The sequence below is a fragment of the Jaculus jaculus genome, chromosome 2 (genome assembly GCF_020740685.1).
Source record: "Jaculus jaculus isolate mJacJac1 chromosome 2, mJacJac1.mat.Y.cur, whole genome shotgun sequence".
NCBI lineage: Eukaryota > Metazoa > Chordata > Mammalia > Rodentia > Dipodidae > Jaculus > Jaculus jaculus.
This window is the reverse complement of record NC_059103.1, coordinates 153,276,032-153,302,299: the sequence shown is the minus strand read 5'-3', so window position 1 is coordinate 153,302,299 and position 26,268 is coordinate 153,276,032. Positions and strand designations below refer to the sequence as shown.

Genomic DNA, 26,268 nt, shown 5'->3' with positions numbered 1-26,268 from the left:
ATAAACTCAGGTGTTCTGAAAGTTAGGTTCCCAGATAATAGATATTTGTAAATTAATGCCTCCTGGAGGGAGTGTATTGTTGGGGGCAGGCTAATGAGTGTTATAGCTAGTTTCCTCATGCAAGTGTTTGGCACAACCTCCTGTTGCTATGGTCTTCTTTATGTTGGCCAGGGGGTGATGTCCACCCTCTGCTCATGCCATCATTTGCCCCTGCCATACTGGAGCTTCCCCTTGAGCCTATAAGCCAAAATAAATCTCTTTTTCCCAGAAGCTGCTCTTGGTTGTGTGATTTCTACCAGCAACATGAACTGCACTACAACAGTAATCAAATGAATTTTACAGATAAAGCCATGTCTCATTTTGACGAAAATATTTTACTGGAAAATATGAATTGATTCCTATTTAACACCAGCCCCTTCTAAGTGAGAACAATTTCTGCTAGGAGAGTCAGGTGACACTGCTTCATTTTCTAACCTAGCTAATCTTGCTCATTATCTTTCCTCTACATTGTGTTAGGTAATAGAATATTTATTCATTTAACTCATTTCTACCTGTATTTCATTAAACTCATCTAAAATAACAATTGACATTTTACATTATAGAAATACATTTAGTCAGAGGACCACATATGCATTATCTACTATTTGTATTTCACACATCACCACTAGTGAAAGTTTTGTTCAATACCATGCCACTACTGAACATTTTTTGTTGTCAGCTTCCATCTTTTTTGTTGTGTCTTAATTTCATCAACAAAAACATTGATATCAGTGAAGCTTCAAAAGCTCTCCTCCAGGCCTCTAAACTTCTCACCTGTTCAATCTCAATAAAGTAATCAGGGCTGGAGAGAGATGGCTTAGCAGTTAAGCACTTGCCTGTGAAGCCTAAGGACCCCAGTTCAAAGTTCTATTCCCCAGGACCCATGTTAGCCAGATGCACAAGGGGACGCATGCATCTGGAGTTCGTTTGCAGTGGCTGGAGGCCCTGGCGTGCCCACTCTTTCTCTCTCTCTCTCTCTCTCTTTCTCTTTCTCTGTCTGTTGCTTTCAAATAAATAAACAAAAAATAAAATAAAATAAAATAATCAAATCTTCCAAATAGAGTCCCGAATAAATACTTGAAAAAATATAAATTTTATGACTGATAATTGAACTTATCTCATTTACTTAATTAAAAGAATTTCCTTAATAAGATCTAACATGATGAAAGAAAAGTATAATGACATGAGAAAGGAGAAAGGAATAAGGACAGGGAGGTGGAATTACCTTCCCTCATATAGATTCAATGTCCCAAATCAATCTTACTAGGAATTAGAGAATCCATATGTGATTTTTGATAGAATTCACATCATGATAAAAGGCAACTTGAAGAAAGTGTCCATTCTACACCACCTTTTTCAGATAATTAATTTTCCAGATTTTTTCATTAGAGTTGGATGAGGAGCTTCACTGATTAAAGAAGTTCACTTGAATAGATCTTTTAAGAAAGTTTTCTAAATTGAATTGAATACTGAAATAGTACCAAAGAAACAACACACTACTCTCCATTTTAACATGTGCAGTTCCTGGGATTAAGAGAAATGCCTGTGCAGGCAACTCTAATACAATTCGGTAGGTCACACAAATACAGAAGAAAAGGACAAAAGTAGTAGAGAGTCTAGTTGGAAAGTAGGGGTTTGGAATAAAGGGGATGTGGAAGGGGGAAGAAAAGCTAATAGAGAGTATTATGATCAAAATAAATTATACATTCATAAAAATTTTTGAACATGTATAAACATTTTTAAAAGAACTATTTATGAACAGTGACTAGTAAGGAAAAAGGAGAAGCAGGAAAAAGTTTTAAAAGGCCATTTAGTTCTTATCACTCCCAACTTCATCACTAAAATTTGGGTTGTAAGACGCTAAGAAAGCCTGCAGTGAAACTGTAATACACTAATATTAAATACCAGGAAAGGTTCTATTCAGTTACTTATACCACATGAACAAGAAACCCAATTGAGGGTTTTGTTTGTTTGTTTACATTTTGTTGTTGGTGGTGGTGGTGTGTGTGTGTGGGGGGGGGTTTGTATGTGTTATTTTGTATTTTTCCTCTATCTAGGTCTTGAAAATGATACTTGAAATAACACTTAAATATACTAATTTTATTTTCTTAATTTAAATACTTAAGTTAATATTAGTATGCTCTTAAGTGTCCCTAAATGGATCCACAATAGCTAGCTGGTTTCTTTATATCATGCCTTTAGTCCACATTTCCACTGTGTTTCTACTCATTTTTCTTTTGTTACTATTTATTGAACTTCCTGGCATAAATTTGCATTCATTATGCAGTAATTGCCTTAAGTGTTCAATTGTTAGAAGAACCCACAGAGCTCACTGAGTTCTTACTTTGGAATACACGTTATAATACAGAAGAAAAAATATGGTCTGGAGTTAGCAGAAATAGGTAAATTCAATCCATGAGACCCATAGAACACATTTTAGCTCTAGGCCTTGAAGCATCTTTATGATCTTCAAATTCAATATCATCTCACAGTGGAGGTTTCTTGTCCTAGATTATCTCCTAGCAACATGAAGAGCCTTAATAGTAGAAGCATTCATTTAAGTCAAGACCAAGTAAAAATCTAATTATCAAACAACACTGACACAGTAGTAATGCATTTTGATTCCAATCATACCATACATTCATATTAAAACATCACTTATCTCTAAGTGATATGTTCTATAGTCTTGGTCATAAATTACCATTACATGTATATCGGACAGATCTGGGGATTAGCATGGAGTGAAAACAAAACCCATTCCTCTCAACATTTATCTTTTAATAATTGATGCCATAGGCAACTCAATATCTATTCAATTACATACTCATGCAGCAAATTGTTATAAATTAAATCTAAGAAGTTTTACACCTTTTAAAGTAGATTGTCCCTTTTAAAGTATATTTTTTCTTCAAGTTATTATATGACTTTAGGAAATCATACTACTTTAGGAACATACTTATATTTCTTACTTGATCAAAGTAATACATTTCTTTCATGGGCTGATTTTACAGACTCCCCTAAACGTTAATAAATTTGCATAGTCTATTTAAATATTCTTTATAGTAACTGATGGACTTTAAGGTCAAAAACAGAAAAGCAATTAAAACACTGAGTGGCAATCTCCCTAATGAATTCAGATGTAAAATTTCCCTATAAAATATTTACAAAATAAATTTAAGGGCATAATAAAAATGCCTTTGGCTATGATCAAGTTGATTCCATCTAGGGAACAAGAAAGATTATTCAATATAAAAAATGATTGAATGCAATTTGTAAAGTAAGTAGGAATACTTAGTAAAGAAATCTCATGAACACATTAATAAGCACAGAAAAGGCTTTGGACAAAATATAATATCCTTTTATGAAACAAAGCCCAAAGAAACTATGAAAAGCAGCAACAAAACTCAATACAATGAAAGTTATGTAACTAACCTGTAGCCATTACTACACTAAGTGAGGAAAACATCAAAGCATTTCCACTAAAATCAGAAACAAGCAAGGGTATATAGTTTTACCACTTTAATTTAGTAAAGTGCTTGAATGCTTGCTAAGAACCATAAACCAAGGGAAAGATATAGAAGTGATACAAATAGGATGGGATAAGGAAAATTATCTTAATTTTCCAATGATATGATTCTATTAATAGCAACTATAAAGGCTCTTCCCCCAAAATTATAAGAATGGACTAAAATAAACAACTTTCAGAAAAACACAAAATTAACACCAAAACTCAGTAGCCTTCCCACATAATAAAAACATGTATGCTGAGAAAGAAAACAGAAAAGCAACCCCACTCATGAAACTGAAAGACATCTACTTGGAAGAACAACTTCCATGCTCCCAGATTGCCAAACATAATATTGTGAAAATTGATATGCAACAAAAGGCCACATACAAACTCAGAGAAATATTCATCAAAATTCCAAAAATGTTATACACAGATACAGAATTTTAAAATATTATAATGTATTTGGAAAAATAAGACCTGATTACCCAAGGGAGTTCTTAGTAAAAAGAACAATGCTATAGGTATCAAAATACACAATTTCAATTTATACTACAGAGATATAGTAACCTGGAGAGCTTGGTACTGGTACAAGAGACACAGAGATCATTGGAATAGAATATGGACTCTGATATAAAGCCACATACTTACAATGTCCTGATTTTGAGAAAGATGCCAGAAGTATATATTAGGACAATGAAAACATCTTCAAAAATGCTACTGAGAAAACTGGATGTCTATATGTGCAAGAATGAAACAAGCTTATCACTCACACTTCAGAAACTACAGCTCCAAATGGATCATGTAAGACATGAAAACCGTTCTTTGAGGAAAAAGTAGACATAACAAATGAATTGGTAAGGACTATCATAAAAAGACTGGTTACTGAGAAAATACTAACATTTAGCAAGAATTTTATGAATACAAGCTTCTGCACAGCAAATGAAACCACATGAATACTGTGTCTCACCTTTGATGAAATGGAAGCCATTAAAACAATAGATATCATTTTTGAGACAAAGTTTCTTCATGGCAGGGAAAGCATGTCAGCCAAAGTTGACAGTTGCATCTCACCAAGAAAGAGTAAGCTAACATGAAGGTCCAGTGGTACTGAACTGATAATCGTAAAGGCCTGGCCATAGAGGCACACCTCCTCCAGCAAGACTAGCTCTTCCAAAGGATCCACCAGCTAGGGATAAAGCTTGGGGCTTAATCATAAACATGTGAAGCTGTGGAGGACAATTTATATTAAAACTGCCATAGGTGATGCATGGAATAATGGGTGGGAGACAGGGAAAAACAAGAGAGTAGAGGATTTGGGAGGGTTTATTCTTAAAATACACTATACACTTAAACATAAATGTATCCTTCCTTAAACTCAGTATTATATGAAATGAATGTATGTTCACAAAACACAGAAAATAATCATTGTCTTTATGATCATAACTATACAAGACAGAACATAATAACAGTGGACAAAATCCAATTCCAAAGCATTCAGTTAAACATCATCCAGGTGAAAATCTAGCGCCAACAGTCACCAGCCTCTTTGTAAAGCACATTAAATTTCTAAGGGTTCACATTTCATTTTAATTCTTTCCCATGTCCTGAACTAAGCACCTAATCAATGACTCAATCTACAATACGAAAGATCCACTGTGTGTGTCACATTATTTTTAGCAACTATGAGCACATCCATCTTAAAGAATGTCTTCATCAGCAACAAAGCATCTTCAGTTGCACAGCAATAAAATATTTGTCAATAACCACCAAATAAATAGCATCATTGAATGAAATACAAATTAAGGCTTTCTATGCAGAATGGAGTATCAGATTGAAGTAAGTATGAAGTCAACTTGCAGCTCCTGGAGGCTCATACCTCAAATCCCAGCATTCAGGAGGTTGAGAGTGGAGAATCATTGTAAGTTTGAGATCAGTCTGGGGTGAAAAATGACTTCCAGTCTAGCCATTGATACAGTGAGATTCTGCCTTCATAAAAATTTCAAAAATAAATACAAAGAAAACTTAGAGGAAAAAAAACACTCATTTACAGTGTGCTGCCATAATAAATTTACTTTTACTTAGTTATTTAGTGATTAAATCAATGCTCCATCATATGTGGGAGAAAAATTTCACATATCTTTTAAGACAGTGTGATATACAGGGCTGGAGATGGAGCTCAATTGGTAAAGTGAATGTATGACATTCAAAAGGCCCTGGTTTTGATCCTCAGCACTGCATAAAACTTAACATGATGAAACTTGCTTTAATCCCTGCACTTGGGTGGAGGCATAATGATCAAAAACAGAAGTTCAGAGTCAAACTCAGACACATACCACCCTGGTATACTGTTGTGAAAAATACAGACTATGATATGTTAGTTCTTGACACAGATATTATTCTTAACTCTGATAGGAATATTATTTACAAAAGCATAAACACATGACTTATAAATTATAGTATACATTCCATATATGTTTAAACATAAAAATACATATTTGCTTTATATGACAAAAGCAATCTGTCCCCAACCTTAATTTAATATTGTGCACCATATTAAATGAATAAACACTATATTGAAAAGTATTCTGTTTCTACCCAAACCAACAATAGCATTCCATTATCCCATATTTACTTAGCATTTTCCAATATAAACTTAGATGTGTTCCCTGACTGTTATAACCCTTCCAGGGTTTTTCTGTCTGGTACACAGTTAGAAAGGTTTTGGTGTAGACAGCAATCTATGGGCTGCTTTACTATTTCACATTTCAACTTGGGTTCTACTTTGGCAGCTTTGTAGCAGCATTTTGAATTCTGTTGAGATATGATATCTCAAGACAATTCTATACTTTTAAAGCTATCTTACCACTCTGAATGTGTTGTCAGAGTAAATAATATTTGAAGAAGTAAGTCTGAATTACACTGTTGAAAACACATGTTGCTCAGCTGACATAAATTGATTCACCAGGACATCTACCGTATTCTGAAGATATAGCCAACCACCCGGCCACATGGAAATGCTGTGGGTCACAAATGATGTATTCATGTATAACTTGGGAAACTCTTCAAAAAAAAAAAAAGCATAATAACACTGTAGTCCATTTAAGATGTGTTGTTTTTATGAATTTGTAAGGAAGGACAATTTTCCTTATTTAAGCATTGTGTTCTTAAAACACATGAATTATTCAAAACATTTTCTATGGTAGTGACCAAAAACAAAAATTTCTAATTGTAGACAGTAAGAATTGGGACAAGGACATTGACCATGAAATGCAATGGCACATTGGATAAATATAAAAATTTTTAGATATTCATTGTAATTTTTTGTTCTGTACCTTGTGAACTCTTGGGATATCTCTTATCCTCTGCATTCTTACCTAGATTGAGTGATATTTTCATGAAACATCAAACTACCACCAATTGTGGGCTACAAGAGGTCCTACACCTATTAAATTCTCTATAAAAAATAAAGGTTATCCCATTTGTCTGGTGCTAACTTTGCTCTCCTTTGGAGAATCTGCTTCTCTTTTTCAGATAGATGCAGATCCTAAGGAGAGAACCAGCCCATGATACCTCAAAAGGGCCCCAGCTGAAACTAAGAACAATGGGTGAAACAAGCAAGGGTGTTCTTCTCTTGGTGAAATGGGTACCAGCACAAGGGTGAAGGAGATCGACACAGAGAACAACCAACCCCTACCAAATCAGATATACAGAGACCCAGAGGCCCCCAACACCTCATCATTGAAGCAGACCAAAAATGAACCCAACATGGCTCAGGGAAATTTTGTGGAAGAGGGGGCAGAAAGAATGTCAGAGCCACACATTGGGTCATGATATACAGAGACATTTCTCCTACCCATAACTGTGGACTAACTCCACAGTGCATGACCCAAATATCTCAACAAAGAGGGGCCAGGGGAAGAGGGTAGGACATGGATGAGCCTAACAATGGTACCAACTTGACTGTATTCACTAAGTACAAAACTAATTAATACAATTAATAAATAAATACAAATTAAAAATAATTAAAAAAAAAACTTTAAAACACAGTAGCACTGTTGGAAAAGGCCTGGAGTTACACAAAAGACATCAAATGCAGGTGGATGTGGCTGGTGCTCACTCTTCCTATTTTCCTTTCCATCCACAGAGGTAGAGCTAGTACACACTGGACACAAGGATCAGAGGTAGTATGCCAATAGAGACCATCCTTTACTAGAGGGTTGTGCAATAACCCTCTCTCTTTCATTTCTGTTCATTTGTCTGTACTTGATTTCCTTGACAATATTTAAGAAAACAAGACAAAAATGCCCAAATATCATTTGATGGGCTTTGTGTGTTAGCTTTTGCCATTCCTAGTCTAGCCAATGCTGAAAAATAGCCTATCCAATATGCATATATGTATTAATTATAAGTATTAATTACACATATGGCACATAGATATTTGTTACATATACATACATATTATACATGATGCATATGTGTGTGCGTGTGTGTATTAATTCAAAATCTCTAAAGTACAATAATTTAAATTTTTTTGGTTTAAATAACTCAGCATACGATTTTCAATGTAGCATCAGTGAACATGTTTCAGTAGATAATAGTTAAAGTCGGGTTTGAATTGCTGATAGAAATCACCCAACTAAGAGCAGCTTGTGGGAAAAAAAAATGGCATTTATTTTGGCTTACAGGCTTGAGGGGAAGCTCTACTATGGCAGGGGAAAACAGTGGCATGAGCAGAGGGCGGACATCACCCCCTGGCCAACATAAGGTAGGTGACAGCAACAGGAGAGTTTACCAAACATTGGCTTGTGGAAACTATCTATAACACCCATAAGACCGCCCCCAACAATATACCCAAATCTCCATCAGCTGGGAACCTAGCATTCAGAACAAGTAAATGTATGGGGTACACACCTAAGTTTATGGGGGACACATTAATCAAACCACCACAATAATGATTTTCACAGTCACCTGAGTTTAGCCTTTAAGGGGGGGGGGGTGTAGATTCTTTTTTTGAAAAAAATTATTTATTTACTTGACAGAGAGAGAGAGAGAGAGAGAGAGAGAGAGAGAATGGGCACACCAGGGCCTCCAATCATTGCAGAGGAACGTTAGACTGATGCGCCCCCTTGTGCATCTGGCTAAAATGGGTCCTGGAAAATGGAACCTGGGTCCTTTGGCTTTGCAGGCAAATGCCTTACCGCTAAGCGGTCCCTCCAGCCTGAATTCTTCTCATTCTTGATGGTTCTGACTCCCTCAGTAGAGTGTGTAAAGGTTGTAACAGGAAATCAAAATGTTGCCTTTGGACTAAATGGAAAATTTGAACTACATGGACCATAAGGCTCCATGTTTGGGTCTTTAGAATATAAAGCTTATTTTAGTTACTTGAATACCTAAAAGAAATTGCAAAGTGTGCTGTAAAAATTTTTTTAAATTATTTTTAAGTTAGAATATTGCATTACGGTTCTCTTAAGGAACAGAACTGATCATGAATATATCACAAAGGTGATGTTGGTGTATGTGATGATGGTGGGGTAGTCCAACAATATCAGTCTGCACACTTGAGAGGCTGAGAGCCCTGTAAGCTGCTCAGTTCATGAGTGTGAATGCCTCATCATTTCCAGTCGGATGCTGAAGGCCTGGAAGATATTTTGAGAGCCATTGGTTTTCAGTCCTTGTTTGAAGGCTCAATAAGCCTGGTAGTGATAGCAGGGAAGGATGGCAACTCATACAGCAATGATATACATTCACCAGCTAGAAGCCAATGCAGGACAACCAGCAGCATTTTTCAGCCCTCCTTCACATGGTTGTGGCCAGGAAGTACCCCTCTCTCTAGAGAAGAGTCTTCCCACCTCAATCATTACTTCCTAGAAATTTCCTCTCAGACCCACTGCAGACATGTTTTAGTGGATGCCAGATGTAATTAAGTTGATGACTGAGATGAATAAGTTCAAGTATAACCAAGCAATAGATTTTATTATAACATTTTATCCCATGTATATCATTGTATTCACTCTGCTAATATCCTTCCTCAAGTCCCCTTTCCCATCACAGTAGTACCCCACTTTTGAAATTTCCCCATCACTATCATAGTCCTTCTTTTGGACTCAACTCAGATGTGCATGATACTTGCTTTTGTTAGTCTAGATAATTTCATTTAATAAAGAAATCTCAAATTCTACCTAAATTTTTATAAATTACATAATTTGATTCTTTCCAAGTAAATAACACATATATTTTCTTTATCTATTAATCTTTTTAAAATATTTAAATTTTTTTGTTTATTATTTATTTATTTGAGAGTGACAGGCAGAGAAAGAGAAAGAGAAAGAGAAAGAGAAAGAGAAAGAGAAAGAGAAAGAGAAAGAGAAAGAGAAAGAGAAAGAGAAAGAGAAGGAGAAAGAGAAAGAGAAAGAGAAAGAGAAAGAGAAAGAGAAAGAGAAAGAGAAAGAGAAAGAGAAAGAGAAAGAGAAAGAGAAAGAGAAAGAGAAAGAGAATGGGCATGCCACGACTTCCAGTCCCTGAAAATGAACTCCAGACATGTGTGCCCCCTTGATCATCTGGCTAATCACAGGTCCTGGGGAATCAAGGCTCCAACCGGGGTCCTTAGGCTTCACAGGCAGGTGCTTAACCACTAAATCATTTCCCCAGCTCTTTTAAAATATTTTATTTATTTGACATCAATAGAGAGAGAAAAGGGTAGATAGACAGAGAGAAAATGTGTATACCAGGACCTCTAGCCACTAACTAGGAACCCTAAATACATGGATCACTTTGAGCATCTGGACTTACATGGGCACTGGAAAATTGAATGCTCGTCCTTAAGATTTGCAGGTCTCTCCAGTCCCTCATTCATCTTTTGATGGACATCAAGACTGGTTTCATATCTTGGATATTCTAAATAATGCTACAATAAACAATGTGCAAGTAGCTCTATGGTATGTTGACTTAGATTCCTTTGGGTATCATATGGTACTTTTAATTTTAAGTTTTGAGAATTCTTCAAACTGATTTCCATAGAAACTGAACAAATTGAATTCCCACAGTGAACAAGGGTTCTACTTTCCCTAAATTGGTTATCAGATATCTAATTATTTTTAATGATGACTTGTGTGATAAGATGAAGTCTAAATTTTCATTTAACTGGCAACTAAGCACGTTGAAAATATTTTCAATTTTTATTGTGCATTGTGTCACTTCATTTTGAGAATCATGTGTTCAATTTGTCTGCCATTTATTCCTTGGATAGTTTCAGGTTTGGGGGAAATACTTATTTTTTGTAATTCTTCATGGCTTCTATATTTTAATCTTCTGTCAGATGTCCAGTTGCCAAAGATCTTCTCCCACTATATAGTCTGTCTCTTTATTCCTCTTATTTTATTTAGAAAAATGTGTTAAAGTTTCTGCTATGACCTTTTAAGCTTTAATAACTCATACCTTGTCTCATGGAATAACATTCCATTCTGTGTATGTTAAAAGTGTTTCATTCTGAAGATGGTAGTATTCAGTACTGCAAAACTTCTTAAGGTCTCAGGGTCTTTTGCACATTTTAGTTCAGCCCAAACATCGTAATTCCTTGTCTATTTCTTGTTTTTCCAACCTTTACTCAAATGATATCTTAATTGACAGCCCAATATAAATCATTGGTTCTGATTCAAAATTCCCTTCTCTAAGCATTTATACTAAGAAAAGATTTTTTTCAAGCTATCAGTCTACCTCTCATCTCTCTAGGGGAAGGTAGGTATACCTAATATTTATCATCTTGGATTCTAGAGCCTTGACTAGAGCAGCATATAACCTCAATATGTCTTTTAATAGTGAATTTAATTATTAATGAGTGGTAATAAAATGGAAGTGCTGCATTTAGATGATGATTAGAAAGCAGAAAAAATGCACTGATGAAAGAGGGATTCATTTTATAGATGTAAATAATTTGAATATACATGTGGCAAAGATAATAAGATAGGGAAAAAGATGATTGGGATGTTGAAATGTTTTGTCATCATGAGTACCAAACAGCACTTCAGAGGAGAAAAGTGGACCAGGATACTGGGAAGCTATAGGACTACAATTAAAATGGCCTTTCTTAGAGGAGGGGCTGCTAAACATGGCCATAGACTTGCTTACACATTGAAGATAACCAAGTACTGAGTAGGATCAATAATGTTGACATAAAGAGATGGTAACAGAGTACTTTGTGAGAAAGATGAGGGATTACTTTTTTTGTCTAGTTTAGTTCTTCCACAATATCAAAAATGTATAGAAAGAAGACTAACTTTTCACTTTGACTAAAATACACTGGTTCTTTTAGATATTGAAGTCCATGCCAAGGCCTTGCCTTGGATATTTTGCTTATGTGATTTGTCCATGGTAACTCCTTAAACTCAAATCAACTACCCACATTATGCACACACACACACACACACACACACACACACACAGAGAGAGAGAGAGAGAGAGAGGGAGAGAGAGAGAGAGAGTTCAGAAGCAGAGTTGTGAATCTGAAGCAAAACAGACCCATACTTCCATATTTTATACATAATATTTTGAATGAGAACGTGATCAAAATATTGTGTATATCTCAGAGGTATAAAAAAGCTGTTAGCCCCCATGGTAAAACATAATAGTAATATTTCCCTAAAAGAAAATAAATTTTCATTTTAATGAGAAAAATGATAAATTTATAAATCCATTCCAAAAAAGTCATTCTTTATGATTGAGAAAATATTTATTGTAAAGGAAGACTGGTATCTCTCCTGTCAGAATGGCTACCATCAAGAAAAAGAGGACAATAAATGTTGATGAGAATGAACAAAGGAGAATCCTTCTACATTGTTGGTGGGAATATAATCTGGTAATGCCATTATGGAAATCAATGTGGAGGTTCTTGAAACAGCTAAAAACATGTTTACCATATGATCCAGCTATAGCACCCCTAGGCATATATCGCAATGTCTCTTTTCATTACCTTAGAGATATTTCCACAACCATGTTCATTACTGCTATATTCACAATAGCTCGGAAATGGAACCAGCCTAGATGTCCCTTCACAGATGAATGGATAATAAAGATGTGGAACGTTTATGCAATGGAGTTCTATTCAGTGGTAAAGAAAACAGAAATTATGAAATTTGCAGGAAAATGGACAGATCTGGAAAGAATTATACTAAGTGAGGTAACCCAGGCCCAGAAGGATAAATATCACATGTTCTGCCTCATATGTGGATCCTAGCTACAAATGTCTAGACTTGTATGTGAGGTGGAACCAAAAATCAAAAGCAGAGGCCAGTAAGCTAGAAAAAGGCTTCAAGGGAGGGAGGAGAGGGAAGGACTTAAGGGGATGGTATTGTATATAGGTAAGTAGAAGAACAGACTACAGGGAGTGAAATGGCCTAAGTGAGGTCAGGAGAAGAGATTGTATAAAAGAAGGGTGGGGAAGAGGGTGAATCAGAATTCAAGATATTCTGAATAAAACATATAAAAGCTACTTTCTTGAATAATGGCACATCCAGAAGCTATAAACTGTTACTAGAATTTTTTCAGTGCCAGGGATAGGATACCTTCCAGTGAGTTGTTGACCAGGGAGGTCCCTGTTGCCTCCAAAACATTACAGGCTATTGCCAAGGCCCATGCCTGAGCCCTGAGCCATCTCTCATACACACACACACACACACACACACACACACACACACACACACACACACACATATATATATATATATATATATATATATATATATATATATATATATACAGAGAGAGAGAGAGAGAGAGAGAGAGAGAGAGAGAAAGAGAGAGAGACTTAATCAACAGTAAACACATGAACACCATATAAAGAAGTTCAATTCCCAGATTTTTTATGCTGCCAAAGTGATTTCATGCTGGATTGCATAAGAAATAATTCCAGGTTATGTCTTAACTGAAGATCTGATTTGAAAGTAGTTTCCTTAACTTAAGAAATAGATGGAGTAAGTAACTACAACCAGAAAAAAAGAAGGGGGAAAAAAAAAAAAAAAAACTCTGTCCTTGAGTGAAACAAGATATAATGGGAACCCTGGATAAGATTTAGATAATTTCAAGAAAACAAAATAGTAGGAAGTGCAGATTTCTTCCTGGTATAATCAGTTTTGTCTTTCTAGGAAAAGAGGAAAATATTTAAGAATAGCTAGATGTGCTTGAGGGCCTAGAGTGATGACTCAACAGTTAAAAGTTTTTGCTTGCAAAACCTGCTGGGCCAAGATTGATTCCCCACTACCCACGTAAGGCCAGATGCACAGGGTGGCACATGCATCTGGAGTTCTTTTCCAGTGGCAGGAGGCCCTGGTGAGCTCATATTCATTCTTTCTGTCTGCCACTTTTTCTCTCTTTCTCATGTAAATAAATCTAATTTTAGCCAGGTGTGGTGGTGCATGTCTGTAATCCCAGGAACTCAGGGGGAAGAGGTAAAGGATCACTATGAGTTTGAGGCCAACCTGAGACTACATAGTGAATTCCAGGTCATCCTGAGCTAGACTAAAACCCTGGAAAAAACAAAAAATTAAAAAAAAAAAAACACCTATTTTTAAAAAAGACATTTAATGTTCTCCTCTAGTCTCTTCATGTGTCCATGCACAGACATCTATACACTCCCACACATGGACCCCTACCATCATACATACTATAATGCACACACACACACACACACACACACACACAAACACACATACACATACCACACACACAAACACACACACACAATCACAAGAGTAAAGGTGATATTAAAAACACAAAATGTCATTCTCTTGCCAATATATAAGATTTACTCTTGGGCTAGAGAAATGGTTTAGTGGTTAAGGTGCTTGTCTGTAAGGCCAAAGGACCCAGGTTTGATTCTCCAGGACCCATATAAATAAATAAAATATATAAAGAAAAATTTACTCCTTCATTTTAGTTTGAAGTTTATTTATTCAAATGTGTCATATATTACAATTTATGTGTCTCTTAACTATCTTTTAAATTATGTAAGCCGTTTATTGGTGGATGAATTATATGCAATAAGATGAATTCCTTTAAAGCAGCATGATGAGTTAACAATCATCTTTACCAGTGCTAATTCCAAGCTAATCAACATTCAGACAATACCTATCTCCCCACAAATGTCTCCCATCTTTTCTCCAGTCATTATGCTTATTCCTCATCTTCCATGTGAAATAACAACATTTTAATCAATATAGATCAATTTTGCCTGTTTGAAACTTCATAAAACTTGAATTAATCAACTGAATGCAAGTGGTTATAGTTTCTTGGTTTAAAAATACTTTTGAGATTTTTTTTTAATGATACACTTATAGGAAGTTCATATTTTATTGTTGATCATATTAAATGTATGACTACATGAACTATTTTAACATTTGTATCTGTTTATATGCTTTTGTATTCTTTGCAGTTTGGAGCTATTATAAAAATTATTTTGGTCACTTATATTTCAGTTAATATGGAGTAAATGCTTAGTCATATAGTTGCTGAATACTTTATAAGAAACTGCTAAATTGGCTCCTCAATTGGTATATTGGTTCTAATACTTAAAAGAAAGTGATATGTGTTACCTGCTCTGTATTCCTGCTTTATTTGATATCTATCATCAGTCTTTTATACTATAGCCATACAATGAATGCAGTGGTACCTTTTTGTGCTTCTTTTCAGAATTTTTGAAAAAGTAATATTCAAATCAACTTATAAATTATTTTAAATTAATACACTTGAATATTTTAAATCAAAGTATAACATACTTAAAATCAAGTCTTAGAAGAAAATTTATTAGTTTATATATGATTGAATATCTAATCAATCCAGATAAAACATGAAGTAATCCAACACCTGTGGAATGCTTGTCTCCATGCCCCTTATTTCTGGAACTCCCAGGAAAACAGAGCTTTAGTAACTGAGAGTAAGCAATCCTGTGCTGTAGGAAATGAAGGAGAGCTGGACTTGGGAGTTAGAGCATGTCTTTCCAGAATACTTCATTTGGTGGCTGGCCCAGGGCTTGCATCTTTTGGGAATACTTACCTTGCAGATGGCCCAAGGCCTGGTTACCCCACTAACCACCAAGGATTCCTCACACAGAGAGCTTGTTTAGAGTGGCAGGTGAAAGCCACTTTCAATGCCCTGATGGCTACCGCCTAACTGTGCTCCACCTCCCCCGGAAAGAAAGGCAAGGCATTAAGGGTTCACTGGATCATTTAGGGAAGAGCAATCTGTAATAGATCGCCAGTGGCAGAGTGCAGAGAAAGGGAATCGCTGATCCCTCGCTGGCGGGTAGCCCACCAGTCCCCCAAACCCATAGTCCCAGCTTCAGGATACTCCTGCACTTAGTGTAGGGAAGGGGACCCAGGCCAGCATAGTTCCACTTGCCTCCCCACACAGGGCCATTAGCCCTGCTACTCCCGCCCAAGTGTGACCTTGGGCAGGCTCCACCCACTGTCCCGCTGGAGCTCAGGCTCCATTGGTCCATCTGCCTGCCACACCGGCCCATCCGCTGGTGCAAGCTTAGCCTGCTCTGCCCATTTGCCCGCTTACTGCTCCTGCCTCTGCCCTTTCATGCCAGAGCTTAGACCCATTCCACCTGCCCACGCGTGCTCGGGCTCACTTTGCCTAAATAGTCATTTAACGGATACCATTTGTTCTGGAAAGATATTTGCATCCAAAAAACGTGCAGGCAACATCAAAGTATATCTTTCTTCAGCTGTTGGAAAACACTAAGCAGTTTTTTTTTTCTTTTTCATCATAAAGTTTTATCTTTTCAGAAGAGTCATACAATTACTAGCACTGTTTTCACTTTGTTTCTGAATTAAAACACATTATTTACAAGTCACAATGATGCCATTTGTGTCTCTGTTGCTGACTCATATCTCATTGTATCTGATAAACTAAATTTTACTACACCTCATTTCAGTTACAGGAAACTGAGAAATCAAGCTGGAAATTGCACATCACCCACATGCCCACCCCTCTTCCCCCCTAGCTATCTCCCACATGCTGTGAAAGCACCATATAGCCTACTGGGGGAGGAAAATCATCAACAGTTCTTAGTGAACCCCTTGAACTATTCAGCTGACAGACCAGGCAACATGAGCTACCTGGTGCAATAGTGACATGTCTGTTATGGAGGTAAGCAACTGCTTTCTGATTACATTTGAGTCCTGCTCCATGGAGGGAATTCATACCTATTCATGAAACCTAGTCGCAGGCCTATGTCTGGGGAGGTAATTGTCCCTAAGAGGGAAATTAGTACTGTTTTCTATTTAGATATGATGTATGTCTTTTAAATTGTTCTCTAAATATGTATGTCCATTCCCAGAGATTCATGTCCATGTCTGTGTCCATAGATTAGGGTTGCTTTCACCTTTTCTCAGACAAAATTCTCTTTGCAGATGGCAGTGACTTCAGCAAACGGCTACTTCTGGAGAGTAACCAAAGTATTCGTAATAGCTTGTGTGGTTTGGGCAAACGTTAAGGTCTCTCTAACCAACAATTCTCAGGAACAGATCCCCCTCCTGGCACTGGGGCTTCCTGCAATAATGTTTGGGTTATGTGCACAGTGTTATGCACTAGCACACGTTGCATATGCCTAAGCTGTCTTTTCAAATTATATCTTTTGATTATATGGCTTATTCGAACCTTTAGTTTTGTGTACCTATGCCCCTCCCACTCCACCCTACCGGTCCTCTCTTCCATCTCTGTCCCTGGATTCATCCACTTGTCAAATAAAATTGAGGTTTCCCCACTTTGTAGCTTTCCAGAAGTGCCTCAAGATTTCTGTATGGACATTTTTTTTTCCTTTTGTGTAATTATTCGGACAGGGGTTGTTATGGGGTATGGTACTTGTTAAGTTTGTTATTATCAAAGTGTTTCCATGATAATTACCTTAATACATGTATGGAGTTTGCATTTACTCCAAATGGTCACCAGAAACTGGTCTATATTTTTCTCTTTTATAAATAATAATATAATTTCTTTATTGACAAATATATCCTCATTTTATGTCTTGGTTTACAAGCCTACTTTCTTATTTTGTTGGTTTTGATTTTTCAATACAAATATGTTTATTTTTTGTAAAATTTGTTACACCATTATAGTTTACTTGCCCCAAAAGCATGAATAACTTATTGAGACATGATAGACTTATATTTTCAGCTAGTAATAAGAACATGAAAGGTGAGGTGTATAGTCATTAGAGAGAAGGCAAATGTGTCCTCTTTATGTTCCTATTTGTACTTTATTGCTTAAGTGTAGGTTCATTGCCAAGTCTCATTTCTGTGGGAATGGTTGCCAGTTTTTAACTGTTCTTTTCATTGTAAGAATTTGTAATTTGTGGTAATAAATATATTCTAATTATTTTCAAGGTAGGGTTTTACTGTAGTTCAGGCTGACCTGGAATTCACTATGTAGTCTCAGAGTGGCCTTGAACTCATGGTGATCCTCCTACCTCTGCCTCCAGAGTGCTGAGATTAAAGGTGTGTGCCACCACACCTGATTAATATATTCTAATTTTATGTCATATATTGCTTACCTTCTTATTTTCTTCATTTTGACTTTTGAATACCAATATGTTTATTTTTGTGAATTTTGTTTCATTTTTATAGTTTGTCATAAAAGCATGAAGAATTTTAAATTTATTTAGACATGATATAATTCCATGTTCAGTTACCTATTTTTCTTGGAATTGCAGTTTCTAAGCAGTTGAGACACATGAGTTTGTACTTTTTAATCACTTTACTCTGTATATCTGTAATACACAAAATATTTCATTCACATTTCAAAGTGTCATACTCTATATTTGGCCACTATGATGTTTCATTTAATTCTGTGAAGTATACTCTGCTTTATTAAAGTCAACTTGTTTCATCAACACATGGTGGATAGATATGTGGACTGCTATAAATAAAGATGCTATGAACATTTCATAAAAACCCTTTGTGTAAAGGTGTTTTAATTTCCCCTGTGTCAATCTCTAATAGTAAGGTTGATGAGTAGGATAATTTTGTTTACTATTATGGAGTAATATATTTTCTCTCAGTGGCTACTTCAGATTGAATTGCCTCTAGTAACATAAGAGCATTTTGGCTTCATCAATGACAACACAGGATATCAGAAATCATCTTTATTTTAGTTATTCTCATTGATATAAAGTTATTTTGTATTTCCATAATGTAATGACTGGATATAATAAATTTCCATTTTTTTCTAATGACTGATATAAAAATTATGAGCTTTGTTTGCATTTTTATATTTTCTTGAGTGAGATGTTTGCTTGAATTAATTATTCTCATTTTAATCAGTGTACTTGACCCTCAAATACTTGCAAGCTATAAATGGGGGATGGGTGCCATGATATAAGACTGAAAGAACTGATTGGAGAGAGAAGGACAACCTCCCCACATATTCTTTAAAATATATATTTATACAGTACATAAGTTAGAAAAATCTTCATTGATAAATTTTAAGGTTTTTTTTTTTTTTTGCTTTTAATATATCCTATATTGGTCTATATGTAAATTCCTGTTCACACTGCTTCTTAATTTTCTTAATAAAGTCTTTTGAGAAGTCAAGATATATTATCATCAACTGATGCATCTTTTTCTGTTTTCAAAGGTTTATATTTTGCTGGGATTGGGTTATATCTGTAGATTAACTATATGATCCAGAATTCTGGCTCATTTATTTATTAAAAATAGGTATTCTTGAATTTTTGGAAATTATATGAAGTTAAAATTATATTAATACATCTTTAGTATATTAAACATAGCCCTAAGAATGTGATTATTTTTAATGATATTACTTTTATTTTAAGATATTTATTTGATGGGGATGTAGGGATGGCTGGTCAGGTAAATGTTAAAGGTGCTTGTTTATACACCTGCTGACCCAAGCTTTATTTCCTAGCACCTATGTCAAAGTGACCACAAAGTGGCACATGCAACTCTAATGCCAACACCAATATAAGAGATGAAGAGAATCTGAAAGCTCAAAGGTTCACTAGACTGGTGCAGAGCAAGTGGCAAAAACAAACCAACGAGAGACTGTCTTAAGTAGAGTGAGAAGAAAAACACTTGAGGCTGTCTCAGACCACCATATGTGCTGTGTCCTACGTGTACCCATACATGTACACACATCATGCACACACACTCATATTTTTTAAACTTACCTAAGTACTAAAGTGTAGGATATAATTCATTTTTAATTTGTGTCTTATGATGTTGGTTAAGCTATCAAGCATTTATAGTAGCTCTCTGCTAGATTCCTCAGTATTCTACAAATAAACAGTCAAGATTTATATAATTAAAATATTATTTGATTTCAATATGCAAACTATTTACTAATTTTAATGCAGAGAGAAGTGGTAAACCTGGTTTTAGAGCTTAAAGGGGAAATTCCCTGATTCTACATTAGACAAAAAAAAAAAAAAAAAAATCCTGAAGCCGTTGAACAACTCAGTGATAGAGCGGGGATTCTATCTCCACCAGGAAGGAAATATTTTCCTTCTATCCTTATTTCTTTAGCATTATTATGAGCTGTTGGAGTTGAGATAACCTAGTCACACGAGTTCTAAGAAGCAGTAAGCCTTCCCTAAAGAGGTCCAACAGATGTGGCCTGAGAACAACTCAATCTGATGTTGCTAATTTTACATGTGGAAGAAAGGAAGAAAAAGTAGCAGCTGCTTCTCCAAGCTGCAAAATATGTGCAGACAGCCAGAACATGAGGACACTGGGCCCATAATTGCAAGGAACTGAATACTGGCATTAATGAAAAAAGTAGGGAATCAATTTCTCTTGGAATTTTTTTCTGCTCAAGAAATAATGAGTACTAGGTTTTCATCACAAAAGGATTCCAGCTGATAAATGAATAAAAATGATATAATTACATCTTCATTTTATCCTCAAATGAGTTAATAGCCAATATACATCACAAAAGAGATTATGTTGTTTCTTAATGGAATAGTCCTACAATGCTGATAAATTAGTTTTAAAAAGAGATAAATATGCATATAATTAATCAAAGTGCATGTAACAATTTTCAAGCTATAAAATGGCAAGAGAGATATATTTATACATGACTGCAGGATGCAGCCAGCAAAAACTAAAATACACAGGACTCTACTGAATAAATGCAATGCTTTCTCAATGGAGTACATAGCAAATAAGACCATTAGAGAAGGAAAGATATCATCCACAGATTGAAATACAATTAGCCAGCCAGTAGTTTTGTAGTTGTACTTGAAGCCAAACAAATAATAAAAGAAGCTACAATATTTATGCAACAGTTATAATATTGAAAAACGGGTAGACATTTGATTAACTTTTGTTATTTTTAAATGTAACAAAAATATTAAAGTGATTATATTTAAAAATATTCTTAAAATTGGGCTGGAGAAATGGCTTAGCAGTTAAGTGCTTGCCTGTGAAGCCTAAGGACCCCAGTTGAAGGCTCGATTGCCCAGTACCCATGCAGGCCAGTTGCACAAGGTGGCGCATGCATTTGGAGTTCATTTGCAGTAGCTGGAGGACCTGATGTACTGGTTCTCTCTCTATCTTACTCCCTCTTTCTCTGTCTGTCTGCTGCTCTCAAATAAATAAATAAAAATAAACAAAAAATTTTAACCATCTTAAAATTAAGTTAAAGTAACGATAATTAGGAAATAAAAAGTGAAATATTTGTTGGTTCATTTTTCCCACAATAAGCAAAAAACTTCAAGGATCAAATATTAATCCAATTCAGTGGGGAAAAAAGAGATAATCTGGCAGTGTGACTCAGTGGTAGAGTTCCTGCCTAGCATCCACAAAGTCCTGAATTTAATCCTAATCACCATGTTAACCAACATGGTTTCAAAAGAGTATAACCCCAGACCATGGAGATGGAGGAAAAAGGATCAGAAGCTCAAAGTCAACCTCGCCAAATAGCAAATTTATGTACGGTCTCCGCTAATGAGATCCTGTTTCTAAAAAGTAAGAAAAATGGAGAGGATAAATATTTAAACAAATACAAGTGAATTTTGAAAACTGTAAAAAAAAAATAGTAAGGTTCTGATTAGCTATACATGTATTTTAAATTATGTGGAAATAGCAGTAAAGATTATAGGAAAGTTACAGGGACTCTGGGTACTTCCAAAGTCTTTTGGTCATTGGGAACTGTTAAAACTACTGTTAAACTACTGCAAGTTTAATAAGTTATAGATGTATGTTTTAATTTCTGCTCATACTAAAATTTTATTAAGAATTAGTAACTAAAATTGGGCAAGGGCAAAAATGCAATAAGAAAATTATAATTTTATTAATAAGAAAGAAAGAATACTGACCTTTTGCTATTATCCTAGTAGGCACAATTACTTTACATAGTTAACTTTAAAAATACTTTATTTCTATTTATTTATTTATTTGAGAGAAAAAGAATACAAACCAAGTTAAGGAGAAAATTATAAGTAAAAATATTTACTAAAGTCAAATTTATATATAATTATATTATGTAAACTGAAAAAATGATCAAATAAAATGCTATGATGTGCATAGTTATTTTATTTTAATGATGGTTATAAAATATAAACTTTATAGGAAATGACTTAATAAGGCTGACAGTAAAACAATGTGAAATCTAAATCTGTCTTAAAAATCTACAAAAAGGAAAACTATGAAGAAATGAAAAGACAAATGTTGACTTAGGTAAACTGATATCATGAGACAGGAAGTAGGGGGCAGAAGTACCATTGAAAGTACATTTTTAATACAAGTGTGTAAATGTTTGTGCATGTGTGGGGACATGTGTGCAGTGATCATGCATGTATGTATGTGCATTTGGAGGCCTGAGATTACCTTGGCTACCAACCTCAGGAACACCATTTATCTTGTTTGAGACTTGGTCTCTCATTGGCATGGAGTTCACCACATCGGGTGGCAAGTGAAGCCTAAGGATGTGCCTGATGCAGATTTGTCAACTGAAATTGTAAACAAGCCACAACACCTGCCACTTTTATATAGGTTCTGGGGATAGAAAATAGGTCTTCATGTTTGCAAGACAAGCACATTATGGAATAAGATATTTCCTCAGCCTAATAAATATTTTATAGAGATAAAAAATTGCATCAAACATGATTTTTTTGAGTAGTAGGACTTCAAAATATTTCAGGTAAAATTGAGATTGGATTGAGGAATCCAGTAAGAAAAAACAAAAATAAACTAAAAAGGCAAAATAATGATGTAAAATAAATGAAGTAACCAACATTATCAGTTTAACTTTATTGCATTTGGATAACACTAAGTTCAGCAGCTTCATACTGGAATAATTCTCAAGTACACCCAGAATATTATACAATGACCATGATAGAAACCACAAATCAGGTTTTCAAACAGGAAAATAATCTATTCCCATACCAAAGAGGTGCTACTCTAGAATCATATACAATAGGATAATGAGAGCCAGGAATAGTGCTTCCAGACAAGTGAGACTAAGGATTATGAGTACATGACAGTTTGGACTACATAAAACACTTTGTCTCAACAGGTATCGTGGCACATACCTTTAGTCCCAGCACTCAGGAGGCAGATGTAGAAGGGTTGCCATGAGTTCAAGGCCAGTTTGAGACTACATAGTGAATTTCAGGACAGCCTGGGCTAGAGAAAGACCCTATCTCAAAAACAAAACAAACAAACAAAAAAAAAAACTTGCCTCAAAATAAATAAACAGATGGCTTAGTAGTTAAGGAACTTGTCTGCCAAGACTTGTGCCCATGTAAGCCACATGCACACGGTAGCACACATATCTGGAGTTCATTTGCAGCCGGTAGAGGCCTTGATGCGTCCATTCTCTCTCTCCATCTGTTTCTTTCTTTCTATGTCTCTCCAAAATAAATAAATAATTTAAAAATAGATAAATAGATAGAATGTTATCTACTTATATTGCCAACTTTTTCCATTAGGGTGAATTTAGGTTAGGTTTCAAAATTCCGTGTGTAGAAGTTATCATATCATAATAATTCATGTGATTCTGAATTATATAGAAACATATCTGATGCAATTCAAATTTCATATAACAATGAATTTGTATTAATGATTCACATCTAATCATAAGAAAATGCTTTAATTTTTGAAAAGTTTCTGCTAGAACAAAGAGGAACTATATCTTGGTGAAAATCATAATTAATATTTTCTCACAGTTAAGGAATGTTGCAATCATTACTGTGCTTAATAAATGCTGTATATATTTCATGTTACTCATTACTACTTCATGTAACACATCTTTTGGAAGAAATTAATAGAAAACTTCAAGATTCCACCATAAAACTGACATAATATTTTTTCTTTATTTTTAATGTATAATTTTTTATTGACAACTCCTATGCTTATAGATAAGAAACCATGATAATTCCTTCCCCCATGTTCTCTTTCACAACTCTACTCTCCATCATATCAACTCTACTTTTAAACATTTTGTTGGCCACTTTCATACATACAGACACTATATCATGATCATAATCCCCTCCCACCACCTTCCCTTTTCCCTCCCCTAAATCTCCACTCCACTGAATCCATTCTTCTTTCCAACTAGTCTCTCATGTATTTTGAGCTAGTCATTTTTTTAATCTTATTATATTTTTTCTCAATTTTGAAAAACATTTTCCATGATTATAAATAAATATCCCATGGTAGTACCCTCTCTCCCCGACTTTTACCCTTTGAAATTCCATTCTCCATCATATCCCCTCCCCATCTCAATAACTCTCTCTTTTATTTTGATGTTGTGGTCTTTCCATCCTCTTATGATGGTCTTGTGTAGGTAGTGTAAGGCACTGTGAGGTCATGGATATCCAGGCCATTTTATATCTGGAGGGAACACGTTGTAAGGAGTCCTACCCTTCCTTTGGCTCATATATTCTTTCCGCCACCTCTTCCGCATTAGAACCTGAGCCTTGGAAGGTGTGAGCAAGATGTTACTCGGTACTCTACTCACTTTTTCCAGCACCATGATACATTCTAAATCGTCCCAAGGTCACTGACATCTGAAAAGAGAAGATTCTCTACCCAAAGTGAGAGTAGCATTAATATAAGGGCATGAATATTAAGAGAAGTGCTTACTGGGCAGTTTGATAAGCATAGTATATACATTTATCCAGACATCAGCAGATGTTACACCCCTAGGGATCATGACAACCCCTGTTTTAAGTTTTCAGTTTCAGGGATGTGTTCCCTCCCTTGGAGCGGGCCTCCAGTCCAACTGGAGGGCAGTTGGTTTCCACCATGACAGACGTGCCTCTATTGCACCCATTGGCTCATTTGGCCTGGCTGGCCAATTATAAGGCTTGCAGTGTCCACTGTTGAGTATCTTCACTGGTGGTATCTCTTTCTCCTATTGAACTGTATATAGAATGGCTTCTTCCAGCTTTATGTCAGCTGGTCTACATGGAGGAGGTTATCAGCTCATTTCCAGCAGGATTTCTCAGTGAACTTGCAGCCCAAGTATGTGGAGTCTTCAGAAATAGGGTGTTACCATCGATTCCTGGTGGGAAACCAAGGGCCTCAGCAATGGCCTATAATGTTTTGGGGGCATCAGGGACCACCCTGGCCAAAAACACACTGGAAGGTATCCCATCCCTGGCACTGAAAATTTTCTGGCAATGATCTACAGCTCCTGTGTGTTCCATTGTCCAAAATCAGAGTATTCCATATGATTTATTTATATCAATTAGATTGACATAATATTATTGAGAAAAAGTGGACATCATATGAATAATATGTATTAGAACACCAAAGTTGAAAGATTTTAAAATAATCCATAAATTGATTTTATACCTTTCTGTCTTTATACCATTTGTTTTTCTCCATAAGTTTATCAGTGAAATTGGATGAGAACACTTTCACAAGCACAATAGAATAAAATTCCCATTTTTACAAGTAATCTTGGTTACATGGTCACCCCGTACAATAAATCAATTTCCATTAAAACATACACATACACAGAATTATGTTTCCTGTTTTAGAAATTGACATTAAAAGCCTCACTTGTATCTGTGAATTTAAACATTTAGAATTAAAAATGTTTAAATGTAGTTTTTAAGAAACAAATGAGAAAATTTGTACAGTAAATTTATGAAAAACTGCAGAAATTAAGGTGTGGTATTAACACACACAATAATAAGGCATTCACTCTGATCCATTTTCTGTTGAAATAAAAAATGGTACTCTGGATACTTTATAAACAAGAGATGTTTATCAAGCTCAGAATATTGAAGATGAGAAGTCTGAAGATTTGATATCACATGTACTCACCATCAGGTGAGGGCATCCTTGTTGCCTCACAATGGGAACCCACAACATAAATCTCAGGCCGCAGATAGCATGTGAGCTACTTCAAATCCCACTTTTCAGATACTATCACAATTGTCCTCAAGAGATCTCATCTAATACCACTGACCTCTCAAAGCCCATCTGCAAATATACTTCTCACATGAACTTCACAATTATGTTTGTGACGCATGAGGCCAAAAGAAGGCAGCCATGTTCAGAGACAGCCCAAACCATGTAAGGACACATGTGATATAATACACTGAAAATGCACCAGTGGAGAGAAGAGAACCCTTTTACAATTAATAGTCATTGACATTAATATAGAGTTTATAATTTTGATTTCTAATTCACACCAGTTGAACTGTATGTCTTACTTGAAAGATAAAATAAAATTGAACCTCAAGATCACATACT

General features: G+C 35.4%; 1 pseudogene; it reads left to right on the top strand.

The window, feature by feature from the left end:
- Window positions 1–21,428: 21,428 nt before the first annotated feature.
- The window catches only part of LOC101601617, a 32,604-nt pseudogene continuing 27,764 nt past the window's right edge, over window positions 21,429–26,268 (top strand).